This window comes from Mus musculus, chromosome 4 (genome assembly GCF_000001635.26).
Source record: "Mus musculus strain C57BL/6J chromosome 4, GRCm38.p6 C57BL/6J".
Lineage (NCBI taxonomy): Eukaryota > Metazoa > Chordata > Mammalia > Rodentia > Muridae > Mus > Mus musculus.
In genome coordinates this window covers 146,891,696-146,916,397 of record NC_000070.6, presented here as the reverse complement: position 1 = coordinate 146,916,397, position 24,702 = coordinate 146,891,696, and the positions used below count along the sequence as shown (strand labels likewise).

At 38.7% G+C, this 24,702-nt stretch overlaps 1 protein-coding gene and 1 long non-coding RNA gene across 2 annotated transcripts in view; one reads left to right on the top strand and one right to left on the bottom strand.

Annotated features, from left to right (window-relative positions):
- Zfp993 (zinc finger protein 993) overlaps positions 1 to 24,702 on the bottom strand; it is a 478,623-nt gene that overhangs the window by 75,074 nt on the left and 378,847 nt on the right. The window lies entirely within an intron of this gene.
- On the top strand, positions 15,166 to 22,649 carry Gm21411. The gene is made up of 3 exons (XR_003955311.1): positions 15,166 to 15,193; positions 18,583 to 18,686; positions 22,523 to 22,649. It is a non-coding gene; the product is annotated as a predicted gene, 21411 (long non-coding RNA).

The following is a 24,702-nucleotide window of genomic DNA, read 5'->3' as shown; positions in this document are numbered from 1 at the left end:
GGGTGTGGAGGAAGTGAAGAGAGGATAGAGGCCTGGGCAAAAGAGGAACCAGGAGCCAAGAAACCACCTAGCCAACAATGTCCACACGGATATGTTAATAGGCACACCAGTTATCCTTTTATCCTGAGTTTCTCTGAGACCTAACAAGGTCCTGACCTGCCCTTGTTGCAAAGAGGTCTTGTTGGAGTTCATGTGCTTAGATTCTGTGGGTCAGAATAGATTTCTTACAGTCTTCCTTGCTCCTCTTCAGGGTTCCTGGACAAAGGACTCTGAATGAGTGTGAACTGTGTGAAGGAGTCTCACATTTCAAAGAGTAGACTGAAATCTTCAGAGAAAAAGAGACATTTTCTGTGGTATCATCCCTTTCCTTCATTTATATCCTTTTGCCAGGTGTTGGCATTTTGATTTTGATTTATGAAAAGTTCCACATTCTTTACCACCACAGTTTTCCCAAATTCAGGTCTCCCTCTGCTTAGCTTAAAATGCTCACACTTAAATCTAAGTAAGAGCCCTGGATGGTAAAGAACAAACGATTCAGATGTGACAGAGGGATTTAACAAGGGGTGGGGTGGGTCCTGATGTGTTTATGAAAAGATAAAGAGAAAGAATATGTTCTATGAAGCTGTGGTGAGGTATGGGGGAAGGGGGTGCCTCAGAGGGTCCATGCCAAGGCATCCCTTTCCCCTGAGGGACCAGCCACAGGATGCTATAGCATCGAATAGAGTTTATTCATGGCGGGGGGGTGGGGTGGGGTGGAGTTAAGAGGGTATTAGAGGCAGAGAAACTCAGGGAAAGGGAGATAGTAGAGAAGTAGAGGCTGGCCATCAACACATGGAGAGAGAGGAGGAAAGAGCCCAACAGGGCAATAGAGAAGCAGAGGGAAGCAAGAGATCAAGAGAGCAAGGATGGGGCAAGCAGTCCTTTTTGTAGTGGGTCAGGCCTACCATTGTTGCCAGGTAACTATGGGGAGGAGCATACCTGGCTTTTGGGCCCTGGGCATGGGGAAAAGAGGGGGAATGGGAGAAAACCTTCATCCCACCAGAGTTCTGTTTCTCTGGGTGAGAGCCACGGAATGTCAGCTCGCCCAGGGTGGGGCGGTGACAGGGAAGGTGGGGGGTGTACAAGGGGCAGTCCTAAGTCTCTGGGCCTCATGGAGGCCAGAAATAACAGGTTCTCAGTCTCTGGCATCCCAGACACCAGTGGAGACCACAGAAGAGCTGAGGAAAAAATGTGCCCCCACCCCCCGTCGGCTTGGACAGCCCTTGGGCAGAAGGGAGAGGAGGGCAGGGGGAGAGAGTCACTGGCAAGAGACTTTGGTCTGGTCCATGGCTGGAGCCCAGGAAGGCCTTCAAGCTGGAGGTTACACAGGGCTATTTAGAGGACGGCCTATCCTATTTTTTAATCATGGAGGGCCTTGATGAACAGAGACAGTCTATAGTTTTAGAGCTTTATTGTAGAAAGGCAGAGAGAAAGAAGATAGAAAGAGAGAAAGAGAGGCTGGCCATGGCCATGTGGAGGGGGGGGGCTCGGAGAGAGAGAGAGAGAGAAGGACAGCTAGAGATGAGAGTAAGAAAGGTAGAGCTTAAAGAGAGAGAGGAGGGGACAAGCAGAACCTTTTACAGTGGGCTGGGCTATATGCTGTTGTCAGGTAACTGTGGGGAGGAACATACCTTACTATAGCCAGGTAACTGTGGGGATGGAGGATGGAGTCTAGCCAGAATGCCAGGAGCTTGGGACATTGTGTGACTTATAGTTACAGAATTATGGAGTTGGGGGCTCTGTGGTGTCAGGCACCTTTCTCTGGGAACGTGGCTCACTGTTCCATCCCTTGTAGAGTTTTTTTTTACTGGGTCACCTGAGCAAGCCTCAATCAACCAAAATAGGCTGCCTTCCACAGCCCCACACCTGGCTGTTGTTAGGTAACTGTGGAGGTGTAATTTAGTTGCAAACTCATGTTTTTCACATTAGTAACGCTCACAACCCTAATTTGAGAGGCTGAAGTATGCTCATGTCATTGTGGACACTTTCAGAACAATTCCCCTTATGTACATTGATGCAAAATACTCAAATACTGAATCCAACTACTAAGAATCTATCCAAAATGATGAAGATTGTTTTCTCATCCAATATATCTGGAGGAATTTCCATTCCCTCTAGTCTTCTCAGTTCCTGTCCACTTTTCCTCCCTTCTGGATCTAACCCCTTTCTGTCTCTCAGTAGGAAAACAAACAAACAAACAAACAAACAAACATACAAAAATCCATAGACTCACTAATTGACAAATCTGCCCCAAAAAAGCTAAGGTAAAAGTTATAATATATTTCAAAAGAACTGGTCCAGGCATTAGTATTTGTACATCACCAATTCTAGTCTCAAATTTCTGATCTATATTTGTGCAATTTTTCTGTGAAATATTTTGCTGATTGCTGATAAAGTATATTTTCTATGGGTCATTATAAGTGAAGATATCAAAAAGCTAAAATTTCAAAGGGGAAGAAATTTCTTGGCTCAGCTCTGAGTTCATTAGTCAGAATGAAAGACTATGATTGATGTTTACTGGTTAGATGATATAAATGTGGGTGTCTCTGTAAACACTAGTTCTGGTAGAGTAACAACCCATTAGACAAAAAAGAAATCTAGTTCAATACCTCTCTGTAATTATTTCAGCACTGGTTGTGGGTATGCTGTGGGTTATTGCCAATGAAATTCCTACAGCACTCAGAGAAAAATCTTTCCCAGTGCCTGTGTTAACATCTGAAGTAAAAAGTCTCCTGGTGCTCAGAAGTCAAGATAAACTACAAAGCCCCATGGGACAATTAACCACACAGAAGATAATGACTGGGAAGAACACTGGAGGGAGCCTGCCTCTGCTCAGATGAGAAGCAGAAGAGAAATGAGTGGGAGGCAGGCTTTGTATAGGATTTAGTTGTAGGTGATGGATTTTTCAGGATTTGAAATATCTGTGGTTGGAGATTGCTGGTATTTTATGTTCTGAGCTTGAGCAAACTCAGGGATTTCTGAGTAGTTAAAACCAGTAAGTATGCTATCCATTCTTCCTGTAGACAATGTTGAGTGTAACTTTTAGATTCTGACCCCAGGGTGGTTCATTTTAGGAATAATTAAGCACAGTATAATTTTGGAAAGAAAATTCTTGGTAATAATTGTCTCAATTCTCTGTGCACATGAAAATGTGAAGATGAAAGTGTGACTACCTCAAAAGTCTTTTGCAAAGTACATGTGAGTCTTTCTTAAAGTTGGATTCTAAAACTAAAGGGCCAAGAGGAGGATCAAGCATACAGTGTAGAGGACACCAAGCTACAACTCCTGCAAGCCGTGTTTGTATTGCCTGAGAAACAATGATCAAGGGAAGATTGTCTGGGACAATTTTATAATCTAGGACTTTCAGGTGTTTTGTGGAACTACATCTAGCACAGGTCACCATGCCACTTACTGCATCCATTCCCTCACTTCTGGTCAGAAAAAAAGTGTACTTCTCTTCCACTGAAGAGAGAACTCTGTGGTTTTATTCCTGGTTACCTTAGAGCTTATTTTTGACCACGAGGTCCCTTTGCTCTCTACAGAAAAAATATATTCTATGGTTGTTTCTAGTTCTTAGGATGTTAACGCTGTGTTAGTGTAAATAGAAAGACAGTCAAAAATTTTAAAGCATATAAATTATGTTGTTCAGATATACAAAGTGTGATTACATTGCTTGACTCTATAGACCTCAAACATGCAAGTGCTGCTGGCATAATCCCAGCAATCAGAACACTGGGGCAGGTGTATTATTCTTCATTTGGGGCCAGACTATTCTAAATCAAAGTGACTTTATACCCTGTGGGCCCCAATTTCCTCTTTTGGCCTTTCTGAACTCTCCACATGGGTTGAAGTTAATTTCCTAAACTTTTATGCAGGTGTGTCTGTGCATTTTTAAATGTTTATTGCTATATTGGTAGAGAACTATGTGCTAGCAGGATCTTGATATTGTCATTTCTATGTCTCATCACCAGGCTTACATTTGTAAATACTTGTCTCCACACCTGCTGAGATATTTGAATGGCAGGCAGCTCTCTATGCCTAGAGGTAATCCACATAATTCTGGAGATGTCTCACATCTGATTGCTTGTAAGAAAAAAACCTAACATCCAATTCCTGGGACAAGAATTGGAGGGTGGAAACTCTGGATGGAAAAAGTGATGTAGGGAAGAGCAAGCAGGTGGAAGAGATTTAGTGGGAGACAGAGAAGAGAACAGATAGATGGGAACAGGGGCAGAGAGGTAAAGAGCAAGCTACATATGAGGTCATAGGCTTGAATAGTCTGAAATTTAAATGATCATTGGTAGACTGCTCCAATGAAAGGCCTATGCTTTAAACGATATAGAAACCTTCTTCTCATTATTTATAACACTGGTGTGTCCACAAGTATGCCCACTACACTCATGTCCATATGCAATGTGCACACACACACACACACACACACACACACACACACACACACACACATATAAAACTTTTAACAGGGGTGCTTTGGGTTTTAAGTCAAATTAGATATTGATTGGATATTCACAATAAATTCATGACATCATTGACCTAGCATATTTTGGAGGAAGGACAAATTTTAGATCAATGTCTTTTTGGTTGGTTCTGTGTATATATTTCACTTTTTGTAGCTTGCAAAACCCTTCCCATAACAAGGACTGTGGAACATAAGAGCCAATATTCTTGGAGTCACCAGCTTGACCTCTTCATACACAGTGAGTTGTGTAAGTCTGCTCGTTAGCAATGAAGACTTATTGTCAGTTTGTAAAATGCCACACCTTTTGTTGTCAATACCCTGCAGTGTTTGCTTATTTTTTTTAATTAGGTATTTCCCTCCTTTACATTTTCAAGCTCTGTTAAAAATTTCTGTATACTATACCATTCCTTTCCCATGTAATGGCATTTTCTTGATGTTCCCGAAAATATTGCAAAGGTCTTTCTTAAGACCAGCAATGGTGACACAAAAGCCAACAGACATATATAGAGTACACAGAGAGACACAAACATGGAGACAGAAGGCAGACACACAGGAAGAGATATATACAAGGCAGCATTCAGCAAGTTACAGGTTTAGATTAACTGACTAGACACCCAGGGGATGGAAGCCTTAGATAACAGGTAGTAGAGAATTCAACTTTGGACTCAGACTTAGTTAAATTATCTCTGAGGGAAAGGTTATTGATTCTTTTCTTAACTCATGTGCATTATTAATCACCAGTGTGGTTAATCTGTACATATATGCAGAATCAATTAACTTGTGAACTTGTGACATAATTTTTCTTTCTTTCTTTCTTTTTTTTTTTAACATAAGCACAATATGGGAAAATATAAAACTCACCACAATGGGTAACAAGGTGTCCATGGGCTCAGAACCCTGTTCTCTAAAGAAAGACCATCAGGTCTAGACTTGTGCTTCTGAGCTCTTACTTCCATGCTGGCCTAGAATCCATTTTTAACCTCTCACAGTCATCACAACAGGTTTTGAACCTCAGAGGTCACAAGAGAATCCTGGAACTCATTACTTTCATGAAAGAGTTGACTTCCAGCCATATTCTCTAAGGTGACTTGGGTAATTCTCCAGTCTCCTTTCCACAGCCTATGAAGATATGCATGGGTATACATAGAATATTATAGAGCACAATCAGGGAATCTTCTATGAACAAATGGCTAAACAGTTCAGTATGTATTGTAGGTCTCTTTCTATTTTTTCCTTCCTTCCTTCCTTCCTTCCTTCCTTCCTTCCTTCCTTCCTTCCTTCTTTCCTTTCTTTATTCTTTCTTTCTTTTGCCAAATATCTAAACACTTTTTGAAAGGAATTTTTCTTTATTGCCTCACCCTTCAAGCAGTAAATAATATTGTGCCTAAACCTAACATCATTTTATTCATCATTTTCTTTGACTAAGGTATCCAATTCCTCTACATTTTGTCCTAGTCTAATAATCTGTCTCTCACACGTTCTCTATGAGTTATTATTATTTGCCTTACTGCATTTTCTTTTCAGGATCTTTTCCTTGTTTATTTCTAAGCACATATTGAACTCAATTTTCATATCCTACGTTGTCCTCCTTTCCTTTAGGCATTTGCTATTATTCTTTAGCCCAAGAATCATTTTGTTCCTGTTCTCTTTCAGTTGATATATGTGGTTTACACACTTTAATCTCTTTGATAATGACTCTGGGTTTTCTATTCTTTACCTAGGATATCATGTAAATTGCTATCTTTATAAGATACATACACAGTTGATAGTTTGAGCCAAAGACATTTTATCTTAACTTTACTTTGTTTTGGGTATTGAGCATCAGAATTCAGAGGGACTGCTTAATTGTGTGCATTTTTAGCCCAGGAGGATAGACTCCCATTGTGAGAAGTTAGGCAGGATCCGTTGTATCTGAAGGATTCAGAACCCAGGTGCAGTGTCTTACTACATTCAGTTCTGGTCTAGTCTGGCAGCAACCTTGTGGGAAGCTGAGGAGAGTAGATCCTGAGAAGTTGTGTTTCCACAACAGAGTTGGAGGAGTGGTTCCTGATGGGGAGGTTGGGCCTCCTACATGATTAGATAAGTTTAAGAAAAAGACAAAATAAAAACAAAGAATCAATCAATCAATGAATTAAATAAGCAAGCAAGCAAAAATCCAAACCAACAAAAATTGCTCTGAAGAACCGGGAAGCTAATTAATTAAAAAGTCCTGAAGTAGGTGGGCTTAGAAGAATGGCAGGAAGCTGCTGAGTATTGGGCGGGTCCAGAAGGAGTGGCTCTGAGGAACCTAGATTTCCGCCATTCCAGCATTCTCAATGTTTCTCGGCTGCCTCGTGGTCAGGAAGTCGTGGAGGGAGACTAGTGCCTAGTGTTTGCGGAACCTGAAAACTTCCTTAAGCTGCAGTTGCTGTGCTGGCCTCCTAGGATATTCAGCAGCTGGTCCTGTCACCTGCCAGGTCAGAGGAGCTTTTGTGCTGGGAAACGGGCAGGAGCAGGGCAGGCGCGTGGAGCAGGGGTGCGTTTTCTGCCACTCTTACAATTCTGTTGTGGATATCTTACCATTATCAGGAAGTTTTAGTTCCTGTGAATTGAGTTTATGGTGATGTTTTAATTGATTTTATGGTTGCCAGAATATTTTTATAAAACAACCCTGTACATCCTTGGCCCTCTGTGGAGTTTGTATACCGGGAGGGTTGTTTTTGCAAAGGCCTTAATAAAGTTCCTCGAATTCAATGCTTTCTTAACTCCCCTGTTCCTCAATTTGCCATTTAATTTCCCTTTCTCTAGGGAACTGAGTAGGCATCCCGAGAGAGCTTTGTAGGTATTTGTCATATGGGGACCAGTGCAGATTTGATAGAATTAGAAAATATTCCTTATAAAGCACCATCGTATGGCTGTAAATATTATCATTAACCAAGCAAAGTTATATTCTCCGTTAGCTGAACACAGAGGTATATGCATACTTTGATGTAAATACATCATTGAGAAATGTGTCTACATATGCTTTGTTATTAGTGTCACACCTTAGGTTTGAATAAAACATGAAGACAGGATTGCAGCAAGGTACTTGTGAGGAGAAATTTCCTTAAGGAAATGAGGACAACATAGGATATGAAAATTGAATTCAATAGGTGGTTATAAATACAAAGAAAGGAAAAGAAAAAAGAAAAGAAAAGAAGACCCTGAAAAGAAAATGCTGTAAGGTGAATAATAATCATTCATAGAGAATGTGTGTGAGACAGATTATCAGACTTGAAGATATATAGTAGGTTCTGTTAAACCTGAGTGTCGCCAGAGAAAAACCAATTCCTCCATGTGGGCCAGGTTTATCAAATAATACATCCTGACCAAGTGATAGATTTTGGTCACATGCTACAGGCATTTTATAGGCCATTGTACTTTCCTATGAGGCTTTATCATTTTCCTAACAAATGCAACCTACAGCACTTCAAGAAGATACCTGGTTCTTGTGCTGGTGGTAAGGTTAATTTTTGGCATTTTAGTGAATTCAGAGATATCTGGTTGGGTCCAGACTGAACCAGGCCATCAGGTGGGGGAGGGGAATTGAGGATGTGATAGAGAATAGAGGGGCAGGTCTAGAGATAACCAGCAGCCAAGAAAGCACCTATCCAACTATGACTTCATTGATATGTTAACAGGTACCCCAGGTAGCCATTCTTCCTGAATTTCTTTGAATTTTTCCAAGGTTCAGCCTACCATGCTGTGCGGTGATGATTTCAGGAGTAGATATTTTAATAAGTGGAAAATTTTCAATGGATTTTTGTTTGTTTGTTTGTTTTTGGATATTGGTTTTTTCGAGACAGGGTTTCTCTGTGTAGTCCTGGCTGTCCTGGAACTCACTTTGTAGACCAAACTCAGAAATACGCCTGCCTCTGCCTCCAAAGTGCTGGAATTAAAGGAGTGCACCACTGCCTGGCTTTTACTATGGATTAAGACAAAATGAGACAGTATCTTTTGAATAATTTTGATCGCTTACTTTACTGGATTACTGTCTGGATTCTGGATCAGAATAATTTTCTTCCAGTCTTCCCTCCTCCTCTTCTGTGTTGCTCGGAAAAAGACTTTATGTGTGTTAACTGTGTGACTGACTCTCACATCTTTAGGGTAAATGAAATACTCAGAGAAAAATAGGCATTCTCTTCATATCTTCTCTTCATGTTTATCCTTTGCTCGGGTATTGACATCTTTCATTTTTGTTCCATGAACAGTTCCATGTTCATTCTAAACAATATTTTCCCATTTTCAGGTCTCCATATGCTCAGTCAAATCTCCATAACTGTAAATCAACACTAAGAGCACTAGAAGGTTAAAGGTCAAGGAGACTCTCACAAAGGATCCAGATATGTTAGAGGTATTGAACAATGGGTGGAGTTGGGCTCGCCTGTTAGTAGAAAGAGGACATGAATTTGATTTTGCCAGATTCTATTTCCTTAATGATTCTGGAAAAGAATAATATTAGATGTGATGATATGGATTTGCCATGGAGGGAAGTGCTGTCAGCTGTCACTTGATGTCAATATTTAATTAATTTTGATCCTGGGAAATTGCTGTTGCCCATTGCAATCAAAGTTTATTTTATCCAGATTGAAAGCAGCATCAGGCTATGGTTGTAACAAGGGCAATTTATACATAAAGCACATGTCAGCAGTAGATTCCCTCCTAGGGCCTATGACCTTCCTTACTGGATTTTTAGGCAGATTTTCTTTTCTTTTTTTTTTTTTTCATTTTTTATTAGGTATTTAGCTCATTTACATTTGCAATGCTATACCAAAAGTCCCCCATAGCCACCCACCCCCACTCCCCTACCCACCCACTCCCCCTTTTTGGCCCTGGCGTTCCCCTGTACTGGGGCATATAAAGTTTGCGTGTCCAATGGGCCTCTCTTTCCAGTGATGGCCAACTAGGCCATCTTTTGATGCATATGCAGTTAGAGTCAAGAGCTCCGGGGTACTGGTTAGTTCATAATGTTGTTCCACCTATAGGGTTGCAGATCCCTTTAGCTTCTTTGGTACTTTCTCTAGCTCCTTCATTGGGGGCCATGTGATCCATCCAATAGCCGACTGTGAGCATCCACTTCTATGTTTGCTAGGCCCAGGCATACAAGAGACAGCTATATCAGGGTCCTTTCAGCATAATCTTGCTAGTGTATGCAATGGTGTCAGCATTTGGAAGCTGATTATGGGATGGATCCCCGGATATGGTAGTGTCTACATGGTCCATCCTTTTATCTCAGCTCCAAACTTTGTCTCTGTAACTCCTTTCAAGGGTGTTTTGTTCCCACTTCTAAGGAGGGGCATAGTGTTCACACTTCAGTCTTCATTTTTCTTGAGTTTCATGTGTTTAGGAAATTGTATCTTATATCTTGGGTATCTTAGGTTTTGGGCTAATATCCACTTATCAGTGAGTACATATTGTGTGAGTTCCTTTGTGAATGTGTCACCTCACTCAGGATGATGCCCTCCAGGTCCATCCTATGGGTGTGACAAGGGCAATTTATACATAAAGCAAATATCATCAGTAGATTCCCTCCTAGGGCCTGTGACCTTCCTTTTCGGATTTTTAGGCAGATTTTCATTGTAATCTATGGATTTTTTTTTCCTGTGGAGCTTGAAACAGAAAACCTGTTACCCACAGATATTCTTGCCAGTGTCATAAAAATTTCCATGTCTTGTCTGGCAGATTCAGATTGCAGCAAGCAGGTTGCAAATCTGAGTATATACATTCATAACTCTGCTTCCTGCCCCAATTTTCCTAGCAGTTTTTGTCACTATGGAAGTTCCCACCAGGGTGTGTAAGATGTCTGCTGAGAGTGAATGGTCTGATATGAGGTGGTTTTCTCCAGAAGGTCTACTTGCTTTCTGAATCACCTATTCTGTCCACTCTAAATGTTTTCCTGTCCTTGACCTGTGTTCTTATTGATGCTCTGTGTTGCATTAATCCCCATTAGAGTGGAATAATTATTTTTGACCTTCTCTGTACTGGTTGCATTAGTTTTGAGTTTGTATTATTTCTGAGGTATGTTTCTTCTCTTGTATTCCTGAGAGCCTTTATACTGAGCAGTGTCTACATTTTGCCACAGGGCTGTATAAGTAAGTTTCATTCTCCTATTGTCAGTGTAATTTGGGAGGATTCCTGCCTACATCTATTAACCTAGGCCTAGTCATGTAAGCTTCTACTCTCCATACAGTATTATCTAGGCCTGTTGTGTTTTCAGCCTCTGAAATTTGCTGCTGAATAAGCCCCCCCCCCACCTTCTTATTCCTTCTCAATGCTTACCTGGCTGATTCAATTCAGTTTTTCCAGCTCAAACTCCTCTCTGAGCTGAGTTCTTCTCTCAGACACTGAATTGTTCCACTTGGCCTTAAATTAACTGTAGAAGTCTTTTTTCATCTTCTGGCTCCTTCTCTTTCTCCTGCTCATTCTGTCTTTACCTGTTCCTAGCATGTTCTCTCTTCAGTCTGATTCTGTAAAACTCTCAGAACCCAGGTGCAGTGTCCTAGTACATCCAGCTCTGGTCTAGTCTGGCAGCAACATTGTGGGGAAGCTGTGCAGAGTAGGTCCAGAGAAGTTGTGTGAAAGGCAGCCTGCAACAGAGTTGGAGGAGTGGTTCCTGCTGGGGAGGGTGGGCTTCATGCATGATTAGATAAGTTTAAGAAAAAGACAAAATAAAAACGAAGAATCAACCAACCAATCAATCAATGATTAAGTAAGCAAGCAATTAAAAATCCAAAACAATAAAAATTGCTGGGAAGAACTGGGAAGCTAATTAATTAAAAGGTCCTGAAGTAGGTGGGCTTAGAAGAATTGCAGGAAGCTGCTGAATATTGGGCGTGTTCAGAAGGAGGGGCTCTGAGGAACCAGGCAGAAGTGATAGGAAGTTCCATCTTTTCAGCATTCTCCTTGTACCTTGACTGCCTCATGGTCAGGAAGTCCTGGAGGAAGACTAGTGCCTAGTATTTGCAGAACCTGAAAACTTCCTTGCTGGCCTCCTAGGACATTGAGCAGCTGGTCCTGTCACCTTTCAGGTCAGAGGAGCTGTTGGGCTATGAAATAGGGAGGAGCAGGGCCGGTTTGTGGAACAGGGGTGCATTTTCTGTCGCTACTCTTCACAATTCTGTTGTGGATATCTTACCATTGTCAGGAAGTTTGAGATCCTGCGATTTGGGTTCATGGTGATGTTTTAATCAATTTTCTGGTTGCCAGAATATTTTTCTAAAGTATTCTTGTAGATCCTTGGCTGCATCTGGAGTTTGTATACCGGGAGGTTTGTCTTTGAAAAAGCCTTTATAAAGCTCCTGTAATTCAAATTCGTTTATGCTTTCTTTTTTTTTTTTTTTTAAAGATTTATTTATTTACTATATGTAAGTACACTGTAGTTGTCTTCAGACACACCAGAAGAGGGCATCAGATCTTGTTACAGATGGTTGTCAGCCACCATGTGGTTGCTGGGATTTGAACTCAGGACCTTTGGAAGAGCAGTCAGTGCTCTTAACCACTGAGCTGTCTCACCAGCCCTCGTTTATGCTTTCTTAACTCCCCTGTTCCTCCATTTGCCATTTCATTTCCCTTTCTCCAGGGAACTGAGTAGGCATCCTGAGAGAGCTTTGTAGATATTTGTCATATGGGGGATCGGTGGAAATTTGATTGAATTGGAAAATTTACATTATAAAGCACCATCATATGGCTGTAAACATTAACCTAACAAAGTTATAGTCTCCATTAGTTTCACACTGAGGCATATGCACTCTTTGATGTAAATACAGCATCCAGAGATGCATCTTCATAGTCTTAGTTATTAATGTTACACCTTAGGTTTCATTGAAGCATGAAGACAGGATTGCAGCAATGTACAATTGAGGAGAAGATATATAGTAGGTTCTGTTAACCCTTAGTGTCGTCAGAGAAAAAACAATTCTACAATGTTGGAAAACTTTTTAAAATATTACATCTTGACCAAGAGATGGACTTTGGTCACTTCCTACTGCCAGTTTTATATGCCCTGTTGTTTTCTGTGAGGCTTTATTATTTTCCTAAGACATGCAACCTGCAGAGCTGCAAGAAGATAGCTGGTTCTTGGGCTAATAATTGGGTTCTTGGGTGGGGTTAATTTTTGGCATTTCAGCATGAGGGAGAAAGCATTTAGAGTTATCTCTTTAGGTCCAGACTGAACCAGTTCATCAGGTGGGGGGAAGGGAATTGAAAATCAGAAGGAGAATAGAGGTCAGGCCAAGAGTTAACCAGGAGCCAAGAAAGCACCATCCCAATCCCTGTCTTCATTGATATGTTAATAGTTACCCCAGTTAGCCTTTCCTCCTGAATTCTTCTAATCCTCCCAAGGTTCAGCCCAGCATGCTGTGAGAGGATGACTCTAGGCCAAGCTATTTTTATAAATAGAAAACTTACTATGGATTAGGACAAAATTAAACAGCACCTTTGAAATAATTATAATTGCCCACTTTCTTAAGAAAAATGACTCCTTGTTTCATGAAAAGCACTTTGCCCACACACATTCATGGTTTGTTGAGTGCTGCACTGTGTGGACTTCTTGTAGGTTCGGTAATGCTTAGACCCTGCATTCAGGGCTTTTTTCAGCGATCTCTTGTTGGAGAAGTTCAACAGTTTGGATCCTGCGTGTCACAATAGTTTTCTTACATTCTTCCTTGTTCCTCAGTGTTTCTGGGAAAAGGACTCTGTGTGTTAACTGTGTGACTGACTCTAGGGTAAACTGAAATCCTCAGGGAAAAAGAGACATTCTCATGATATGTTCTCTTTCCTTCATGTTTATCCTTTCACCTGGTGTTGGCATCTTTCATTTTTGTCACATGAAAAGGTCCAGGTTCTTTTGAATGATATTTTCCCATTTTCAGGTCTCCATTTTCTCAGCCAAATCTGAATTAATATAAATCAATTCTAAGAGCCCTAGATGGTAAAGGCCAAGGAGACTCTATCGAAGGATCCAGGTGTGTTAGAGGCTTTGAACAAGGGGTGGGTTGGGGCTCACCTGCCAGTACAAAGAGGACATGAATTTGGTTTTGCCAGCTTCTATTTCATTAATGATTCTGAAAGATTTTACTAAGAATATTAGATGTGATGATATGGATTTCCCATGGTAGGCAGTGCTGTCAGCTGTCACTTCATGTCAATATTTAATTAATTTTGATGCTGGGAAATTGCTGTTGCCCATTGAAATCAAGTTTCTTTTACCCAGACTGAAAACAGCATCAGCTAATGTGTTTGAAAAGGGCCATTTACACAGGAAGCAAATGTCAGTCTTGGATTCCCTCCCAGGGCCTGTGACCTTCCTCATTGGATTTTAGCCAGATTCTCTGTTTAGTCTATGTATGTTTCTCCTGAGGAGCCGGCCTCAGCTTTAACAGGAAAGCCTTTTGTTACCCACAGATAGCCTTGCCACTATGATACTGGCGGCCATGCCTTGCCTTGCAGATTGAGATTGTAGCACACAGGATACAAATCTGGGTATGGCCATTGATAGCTCTGCCTCCTGCCCCAGTTTGCATAGCAGTTTCTGGACACTGAATGCTACCATCAGAGAGTCCATCCACAATATTTGTTGACAGAGTGGATGGTCTGATCTGAGTTGTTCTTCTCCAGAAGATGCACTTGCTTTCTGAATCACATCTTCGGTCCAGTCTACACGAGTTTAAGTCCTTGAATTGTGTTCACACTGATGCAGTTTGTTGAATTTGGCCTTATTTTATTGTGGATACCAACAAGAGCTTCCTTACAGGAGGCTGATATAGCTGTCTCTGAGAGGCTCTATTAGTGCCTGACAAATACAGAAGTGGGTGCTCACAGTCATCCATTGGACAGTGCACAAGGTCCCCAATGAAAGAGCTAGTGAAATGACCCAAAGACCTGAAGGGGATTACATCCCCAGAGTAGGAACAAAAATATGAACTAATTTGTATACCTAGAGCTCCTTGAGACTAAAGCAACAACCAAAGAAAACACATGGTGGGACTCATGGCTCTAGCTACATGTGTAGCTGATGATGGCCTAGTCGGTCATCAATGGGAGGAGAGGCCCTTGGTCCTGTGAAAGTTCTATGCCAGAGTAAAGGGGAACACCTGGGCCAGGAAGCCGGAGAGGGTCAGTTGGTTAGCAGGGGGAGAGGCAATAGGATAGGGGATTTTTGGAGAGGAAACTAGGAAAGTGGTTAACATTTGAAATGTAAATGAAGAAAATATCAAATAAAAAAATGAAAAAAAAGGGTGGAATAATGACTTTTCTGCCTTTTCTGGACTGTTTGGTTTAGTTTCAAGTCTCTTTCCATTTGTTTTCTGAGGTGTGTTTCTCTCTCCTTACATTCTAGAAAGCTTTTATAGTGAGTGGTATTAGATTTTGCACAGGACTGTAAAACTAACCTTTATTCTCCTATTACAATTATTGTCTGGGAGGCTTACTGCCTCTGTCTAATTACCATGGCCTAGTCCTGTAAGCCTCTAGCCTCTAAGTAATCTTATTTAGTCCTAGAGTGTTTTCAGCCTCTGAAATTTCCTGCTGAGTAAGCTCCCCCTTTCTTCTTTGTTCATTTCAAATCCTTTTTTTTTTTTTTTAATTTTATTTTTTTGGTTTTTCTGACAGGGTTTCTCTGGGTAGAGTCCTTGCTGCTCTGGAACTCACTCTGCAGACCAGGTTGGCCTGGAACTCAGAAAAGTGCTGGGATTAAAGGCATGCACCACCACTGCCCAGCCTCATTTGAACTCTTAACTGGATGGTTCAACTCAGCTGTTCAGGCTCAAACTACTCTTCCAGCTGACTCATTCAGCCTGGTTCTCAGACACTGAATTGCTCTGCTTGGCCTTAAATTAACTGTAGCAATCTTTTTTTAAATCTTCTGGCTTCTTCTCTTTCTCCTGCTCATTCTGTCTTTGCCCGTGTCTAGCATGTTCTCTCTTCAATCTGACTCTGTAAAACTCTCCCAGTAAAACTGTGTCCTTCTCCCTCTCTGTGGCTCTACTCTCTCAACTGTACTGTACTGCTGCCCATGCACTCTACTGTATTCCTTTACCATTCTCTTCTTCCTGTACTGTCTTTCTCTTCCTCAAGTAGCTTCCCCTTCCTCTCTCACCTCAGGAGTGTTGGGCATATCCTGTTCTCTAAGATCTTTCTCTGATATTTCACATTTTCTGCCATTCAATTAGACAACACTTTCAAACATGTGCACCTCCTTCTACTTAGTAAATGTACTTTCATTGTTTGGGATTAAAGCAAATCCTAAAGGCTTGCTTGTATTCCAACCACAGTGAGGAAAGCTGTGTGCCTTGTGCTGAACCACACCCTAAGTCAGAACAGGCTTGAATATCCCTACACAATAGTTTAGTTTGGCAGAATTTCTTCCCTAACTGAAAACTAAGATTCACAAACAATAGTCTTCATTATGTAGATAGCTGTGCTATCTATTCTGACTTCTACCAAGAGTTTCATTTTGAACTTCTTTGCTGATTGGTCAATGAAAATCTGTTCTTTGCGAGACTGTATTCCTTAGCATTTGCAATCTAGAAGGTTTGCAGACATTATGAGTGGCAAAAATATGGTTCTTATTGTCTCCATTCCTTGTATGGGAGAGAGCTTTACTATGTAGTACATGAGGAATATTTCCTAGTTTTCTTATATTCATTCATTCTTCACAAAAAAAAAATGTGTTATTTCCGAAGTTCTAATGAAAATGTTATGTCTTATTCTTTTGTGCATATTTTCATTAGTTTATTTTCTATGTAGGTTTTTGAGTAAAAAGGTGTCTAATATTATATAGATACTTAAAAACTATGTTCAAGTATATGTTTTACACTGTCAATGCTTATAGCCACTTTTCTGAATTTAACATTTCAGTTGCCAGTTATTTTCTCTCAGGGCTTGAAAAATATGATTCCATGCTCTCCTGATTTTAAGCTATGGATAAATATTTAGTACTACTGTATGCTAATATAATATCACCTCTTTTGATGGTAAGGGCTAGGACAAGACAGCTGGAAAGAGATAAACATTGTTACAGCACTTAGATGTGACAATAGGCAGATACAGGTGGGAGTGCAGGAATCCAATATCTAAGAGACTTTCCTCGGGAATGCTAGGCTACAATGCTATGGCCTTCTAGTACTCAAGAGTGCCAATGTTTGCACACTGCATGTTGCTATTTGAGTTTATCTACTTTAAAACAGATGTGATGAAACAAGTGATAGTAAACTTTGATTGGAAGGCTCAAGCATGTGTAATTATGTCTATTCAGAATCAGGTATGTATTTGAGGAAATGTCAGTTGCAAGATTTAAAGTCGAAGCCCTAGTGTTCATATTGACTTCATGGTGAAAGTATGTAAACCCATGGGTTATTCTTCCCATTCTAGAATGAGCTCTTGTTCAGTCTCCATGAAATGGAAGATGTGCTTTTCCTGTTATACAATTAGACAAAACAATTCCAGGACACACATTTATTTTATGTATTTCTTTTTTTTTTAATTTTATGTATTTCCTCCTTTTGAACTTAAAGTACAGCATCTGTCACTGAAGCAGGAATTTATGTTCTGTTGCTGGTAGAAATGACAACGATACTCAGCCTGTATGTCACAGGTAAGAATCATGAAGTGACATACTTTGAAAAATGTCCTCATTACTCCCTGAAAATTCATGTATTCCTATGCCCATTTTTTAATTACACACTTGATGCTGTCTGTCTACAAATGCCCAGGGCATCAAGTTTTGAGTATTATAAATCTATGACAGCAATGTATTTTTCCCTGCATCTCCAATTTCTGTTTTACAGAAATTCCTGTTGTCAGTAAATTTTCCATCACACTGATTACGGATTATACTCATTTCATGCATATTACAATTATTAGAATATTCACAGAGAAACATTCTGGTAGAGGATTTGCATTATCTGGTTTCTTTGGTATTTCAGATATTACAGAGCTCCTAGAGTTTACTCTAATCTGTGCTAACTAAATCTCCTAGTGCTTGCGTTTTCAGGTGAATGGCCTTCCCACATGAAGTGTCCCAGAGTGCTTACATAGTTACCATCTCTTCTATCCCTGCCCCATCCCTTGTTATTCATGTTTTCATCCTATCCTTGTGTTTCATGTATGTTCTGAGGAAGGTTTTGGATGGGTATCCATGCTGTCATATATTCATAATTCCATGTTCCATGGTAAATGACAGCATGGGTTTCCATAACTCCACTTCCTCCTTCTTTTACAGTGTTGCCTTTTCCCCACTGCTGGCTTTTTATTCAGCTCTCTCTGAATTGGCAGTTTCCCTCTACAATTCATGTTTGTCTGACTTAGGCTGAAAGCACCAACAATTTAAATACATTTCCATATTTCTACATATAGCAGTATGTCAGTTATAAATTCACTCTTTCGGCCTGAGCTTCCAGTGCCGTGTCTGTATTTCTTTTGTAGGCTGACCTTAATTCAAACCAGTAAATTATATCTTTGGATAAGATGTTTACATCCAGCATATGTATGATAATTCTCTTACCCACTTGTAGGAATTCTCTGGAATTTCATTAAGTTTGTTTCTGCCTTCTTTGAATTCCTGTGCTTGTTCCCTCTTTATGACATTTGTCCACATTGAATGGTGTTCAGATTATATTTTGACTTTTGCCTCTTGAGTTTGTTTCATAATTCATTTTGTCATGAGAATTGGTATTGGATTAGTGATTTAGGTTAGGGAAATTTTATTAACATTGTCAAATTGCTTTAGCTACAGTCTCTCAATTTTCTTTTGCTGTGTGTCATTTAGGTCAGGTGACAGGGATTTCCATATCAGGTGTTGTGAATAAACTTTGAGAATCTAGGGTGGTGGAAGGAACTAGGTTACAGTTACAGTCTAAATATATTACTTACTTTCGTGACTGTACATTGTCAAGATTCCTCATATCATTTTGTTTTTAATGTTTATATATATACATGTGTGTGTATATATATAATATATAGTATATTATATATATTATATATATATATATAAATGTGGTTTAGCATTGTCTGTAATGGTGTTATATTTATTTCATCTTTGAATCATTCAGACCTTGATGTGAAATTTCAAGAAGAATTCAAACTTTGTTCTTCACTGGACCCTGGGAGAAGGACCACAACAAGAATGAGTGTGTGTCTGGTAAATACACCACAGGTCAGTGTCCTTTCCACATTTCTTTTTAAAAAAAAATCTCTTTTTATTCAAGTCATCCAAAAGTTTTAATCTCTTTGTGTTGAATGTTATCTAAAGGGATATTTTTCTATGCTCTATATTTTCTCTTATAATAATGAGAATTTAATGTTTTTCCCTTTCATGCATATAATGGCTTTATATTTTAACTTGATTTTTATATTCTGAGGATATATAATTCCCTTGGATTAGAGATCTGCATGTCTCAAATAGGATCTATTACAATGATGCTCAGAGAACAGATTGATGGATATTTTCTATGTTGAATAAGTTCTGTCCTTTTGTATTAGTGTGAGGTGAGGTCTCTTGTGCCACATAAATTGCATTTCAGGGATGGTCAGGTTTCTAAACACAAGCTTGTGAATGAGGGTATAGAAATAAGTATAAATTCACATCACTAAAGAAGATATGAAAGAGTAGAATTTGTAGAAGGGAAAATTATAAGAGATCCACTGTCTTGAATCCTAATAGTAAATGTATTATTAGCTCCCTAGGGTCACAGATAATGGAAGGAAAATGTCTTTCTTTTACCATTAGTGTGATTGTGAGCTGATACAGATTTCAATATTCTGACACTTTTTTCACACCTCATGTCACACAGTAATTAATGTTCACACCTGAAATCTATTTATCTCAAGAGACACTGTCCCTGTGGAAAATTCACAATATATAGATATTTATCCCTCCTTTTGGTTTCAGAAATAATTTTAAGTCCTGTTTTTTTCACCTTTGTATTTCATCACATGAACTATATTAGTAAGATTTTTCTAGAGAGGATAGCTATGGTGCTGTGCATAAACCACCAATTTTCAAAACTAAATGAATTTCCTTTATTATTTTTTGTCTTTTTCTTTAGAAGGGAAAGGCTTGAATCAGTCTATGCTAATCCCCTTCAGCCAAGCTGTGCATTACATAGGGAAAACTGAAGGGTTGTGGCAATGTTTCTATTTTTCATTACGATACTATTTTCTTTAAGTCCATAAGTGTTTATCTGAAGGTTTTTACGTACACTGAATGATACATTATGCCCCTAAAACCATAAGAACAGCACCAAACCGTGGGGACTGAATTCAGACATAATAGTGAGCTGCTATATATTTAGAGAGAATTAGATTAGTTTTTAAAGTAGAAACAGCACGTACCTTTCCCCTTTAGTCATTTGTTCATGGCACAGGTTTACATTTTTGAGGCATATTTGCAATAAAGACAATATATTGTCTGTATATTATAATTTTTGATAAACAGAAGAAGAATGATAGATCATACTTCTCTATGAAAAGTGTAATTATGATATACATATGGTCAAATTCTGAAGAAAAAAGTTATAATTAGAAGACTGAAATTTTCAGTTAGGTTAATAAATGAGGAATAATTTATTAAATTTTAATGAATATTTAGTATAATTCTCCCTCAATTTTAAAACACAGTTTGATCAAAAATTATTATACTTCATTGGAATGCATTGCCACATATGATATTTGCGTATACATACATATCTAATCATTTTATAGTGAAAGACCATATGGTATTAATGAAATTGTTATTAAGCATATTTATTTATGTCTCCACAGGAGCTAATTAAGAGTCAAAGGTGTGGCTCTGCAGTTAAGGTCTCTTCTTGCAGTATTCAGATTCAGTTTTCTGTACCTGCCTGGGGACTTCTTTTCCTTCCAGAACTCTTTTTTTGAGAATATGTTTTACCATTGCCTGCATTTCTCATGTGAACAGAGCTACGTGCCAGCAAAAATAACATTTCATATGAAATTAAAGTCAATAAACATTATTTTAAAATTATAAATGATCTGGAAATATTACATAGGACACAAAAAACCATCCAGGAAAGAGAATGAGAGGAAATGTGAAGCCTGAATGAGTTTCAGTACTGCTGACCCCTCATATCAACATTTTAACAGTTAGGAATGATCCCTATGTATGATAAAAATATTTTGTATCTGTGGAACACAGAGATGGAGACTCTTATGTGTTCATTGTAATGTGGGAAAAGATTTATCCTATCAATGCTGTATTTGGGTATTAACTTTTATGAGGAGGCACCGTAATTGTGAAGGAATTTATAATACATGAAAACGCTGTTATCCAGCATCCCATCAAACAAGAAATCTGCTCCTGAAGGAAAATGAATTATATCAGATTCCACCATTTTTTAAAATACTTTATTTATTTATCATACGTAAGTGCACTGTAGATGTCTTCAGACACTCCAGAAGAGGGCATCAGATTTCGTATGAATGGTTGTGAGCCGCCATGTGGTTAAATAATTTTAAAGCTCTCTAAAACTGTTTATTTCTATTTTATGGTTTTGAATACACTGTCGTAAAATAATTTCCAAAAGCATTTGATTTTCTGTGTCATATGGAACGTTCAGTGGATGCCCTGATGTTGCAGTTTTATTGTGTTTAAAGAAAAAAACTTAGTCGTTTTGTCAATCCATTATTTCTGCATTTTGTTTTCTACCTGTTTCTTCTAGAACATGTGCAGCATTGAACTTAGGCCTCAGATTGTCAAATGGACATGTTGTAATACAAATGTGAGACACAGCTGCACATAAGACTAAGCTAGTGTCCATATTTGAACAAAGTGGACATTGTAAAATTTGAAAGCATTTTTTTATCATAAATTGACTATCTCTAATGGGACACTGGGATTCAGTTTGATATCAACCCATATTTCATAAAGGTACATTACGGCATTTAGACATCAAAAGTACATGTTATATTCTATAAATGTTTACTGCTTTTGAAATTATATCATGCATTCTCAGTGAAAAAGAAATATAAGGAAGTCTATTAGTAGTTTAGAAAGTTTCTTTGAATAAAGTTAAAGTTCATTTTTCTTCAATATACGTTGCTTAAATTTGCCTGAATGTATGCATATGTGCTATGTATTCCTCCTGTCAGTAGTATTCAGAAGAGATCATTGGATTTTAAAGAACTGGGTTTAACAATCTACTGTTTAGTGCCATGTGGGTGCTGGGAATCAAATTTTGTAATAAATGACATTAAAAACAGTATGCAGGGCTGGAGAGATGGCTCAGCGGTTAAGAGCACTGACTGCTCTTCCGAAGGTCCTGAGTTCAAATTCTAGCAACCACATAGTGGGTCACAACTCTCTGTAATGAAATCTAATGCCCTCTTCTGGCATGTCCAAAGACAATTACAGTGTACTTAGATATAATAATAAATAACTCTTAAAAAAAAAGACAGTATACAATCCAAACTGCACACCAAAATTTTTGAAAAGAATGATGATAGCAAATCTTTCATTTGCTGTGAACGTCTATGTAAATCACAGAAAATTCTTGAAGATGAGAGCCTTTCTCTTTTCTTTTCTTTTCTTTTCTTTGTATTTATTTAGAGAGCCATTCTAAATGTGAGCATTATAATAAGTCATTCTGTAGATTGTCAGTGGAAGAGCAGCCATTCGTATCTTCAGACACATCTCAATCACACTTTCAGAAAACATTTATCCTTCAATATTTTCCTTCCTCATCTGCATCAAAAAAGGATATCTTTTTGTTGTTGTTGTTTTGGTTTTTTTTGTTTTGTTTTGTTTTTCTGAGACAGGGTTTCTCTGTGCAGCCCTGGCTATCCTATCCTGGAACTCACTCTGTAGAGCAGGCTGGCCTTGAACTCAGAAATCTGCCTGCCTCTGCCTCCCAAGTGCTGAGATTAAAGGTGTTTGCCACCACACAGAGCAAAAAAAAGGATATCTTAGGTACTTCTTTTTTTAAGTAGAAAAACATTTTTGTCCAGTATCAAGTAGGTAGTTTTCCATTACAGGGTCTGTTAACTTTCAAGGACGTGGCCTTGGACTTCTCACTGGAGGAATGGGAATGTCTCAGTTTTGCTCAGAGGACACTGTACATGGATGTGATGTTGGAGAATTACAACAATCTGTTGTTTGTGGGTAAGAATGAACTTCTTGTTGAATTCCTGTTTCTTCCTTTGAGTTTTCCTACTATGTGCTTATGTAAATGCTCTGAGATATCCAGAGACTCCTGAATGAGAGAAATTCTAGTTAAAATCATAACTTGTTCATTGTGTTTCCTTTACATTTCTCTGCTTTCTTTGGAAAAGTAACCACTGCTATATTCTCTGAGGTCACTCCTTATCTCTTATCTAGCTTCAGTGAACTTAAAAGAGTTCAAGAAAAAATTTAAATATCCAGAACAATATAAAAATCTTACTATTGTATTAAAATGTACCCTTATTTATGAATGTAAAAATATACAAGGTTTCAAGTGGATATAGAGCTGTTGGTTTGGGCAATTTTGTTTTCTTTATTTAACTTTTTGACATTTGATCTCTGTGTTTAGATCTGGGACAACATAATCTTTACCCTAGCATTTTGGATGTTGAAACAAATCTATTTAGTGATTTCCCTGACACTATCGGCTATATCATAAATTTATACCTGAGCAAAATTATATCAGATTCAGTGTCACTCTGAATCAAATTGTAACCATGAAATTAGAGATATATTGTTTAGAGTTCTACTTTCGGGAAATTCACTACAGATGGATCATTTATTTGTCCAGCTTATGCAAAGTACAATTTTCTTTTTTATTGGTCATTTATTTATTTACATGTCAAATGTTATGGCCCTTCTCCATTCCCTGTCTGTAAGCTCTATATCCCACCCCTCCCCCTGGTTTTTTTGATGATGCTCCCACCACCAGTCCATCTACTCCCACCTCATGCCCCTAGGATTCTCCTATGCGGGGATACTGAATCTTCACACTACCAAGGGACTCCCCTCCTGTTGATGCCACATAAGGCAATCCTCTGGTATATATAAAGCTGGAGCCATTTGTACTTCCATGTGTACTCTTTATTTGGTGATTTGACCCTTGAGAGCTTTGTGGGTCTTGATATTGTTGAGAGAAACCTTTCTTGAGAGTAAGAATCCATAAGCTCACTGATTATTGAGTCCCTTCCTCCGTATATAAGTAATTCATGTCACCTCTAATTGCCCCCCTCCTCTTTTTTTTTTTCAGAAAATTATTGCATACGTGGAAAGAATGGGAAGGTATTGGATCAAGACAGCCAGTACATTGTCCATGAACACATGAATATTCAAGAGAAGTCTTCTAAATGGGACAAGCTTAGCAATGTCATTCTTGAATCCCTCCAGTGTACACCTTACAAAACTAATCACAGCTCTGATGCTCTTCAATTCTCGAACCAAAAAAGACTTAAGCCCAGGAACACTAAAGAAGTTTGCAAATACAATCACTTTGTAAACAGTTTAAGTTTGTTTTCTACCATTAGTCTCAATCAAGGAATTAACATGCAGAAGAAAAAACACAACCGAAATGCAGAATTAGAGAAGGTTTTTGTTTCTAAACATAAAGTCGTGGTGAAAAAAAACAATATTGCAGGGAACCCTTACAAATGTAGTGAATTTCACAAATATCTTACCCAGAGAGAAAAACTACAAAGTCAGCAGAGAATTTATCATGGAAAGAAACCTTATGAAAGTAGTAAAAGTGACAAATGCTTTACCCATCAGATCCATCTTAGTATTCATCAGGGAATTCATACAGAAGAGAAAATTTACAAATGTAGTGAATGTGACAAATGTTTTAAACACAAATTCAATCTTACTATGCATCAGAGAATTCATACAGGAGAGACACCTAACAAATGCAGTGAATGTGACAAATGCTTTACTAAAAAAAGCAGTCTGAGGATTCATCAGAGAATTCATACAGGAGAGAAACCTTACAAATGCAGTGAATGTGACAAATGCTTTACCCAACAATCCAATCTTAGTATTCATCAGAGAATTCATACAGGAGAGAAACCTTACAAATGCAGGGAATGTGACAAATGCTTTACTGGAAAAGGCAGTCTGAGAATTCATCAGAGAATTCATACAGGAGAGAAACCTTACAAATGCAGTGAATGTGGCAAATGCTTTACTGAAAAAAGCAGTCTGAGAATTCATCAGAGAATTC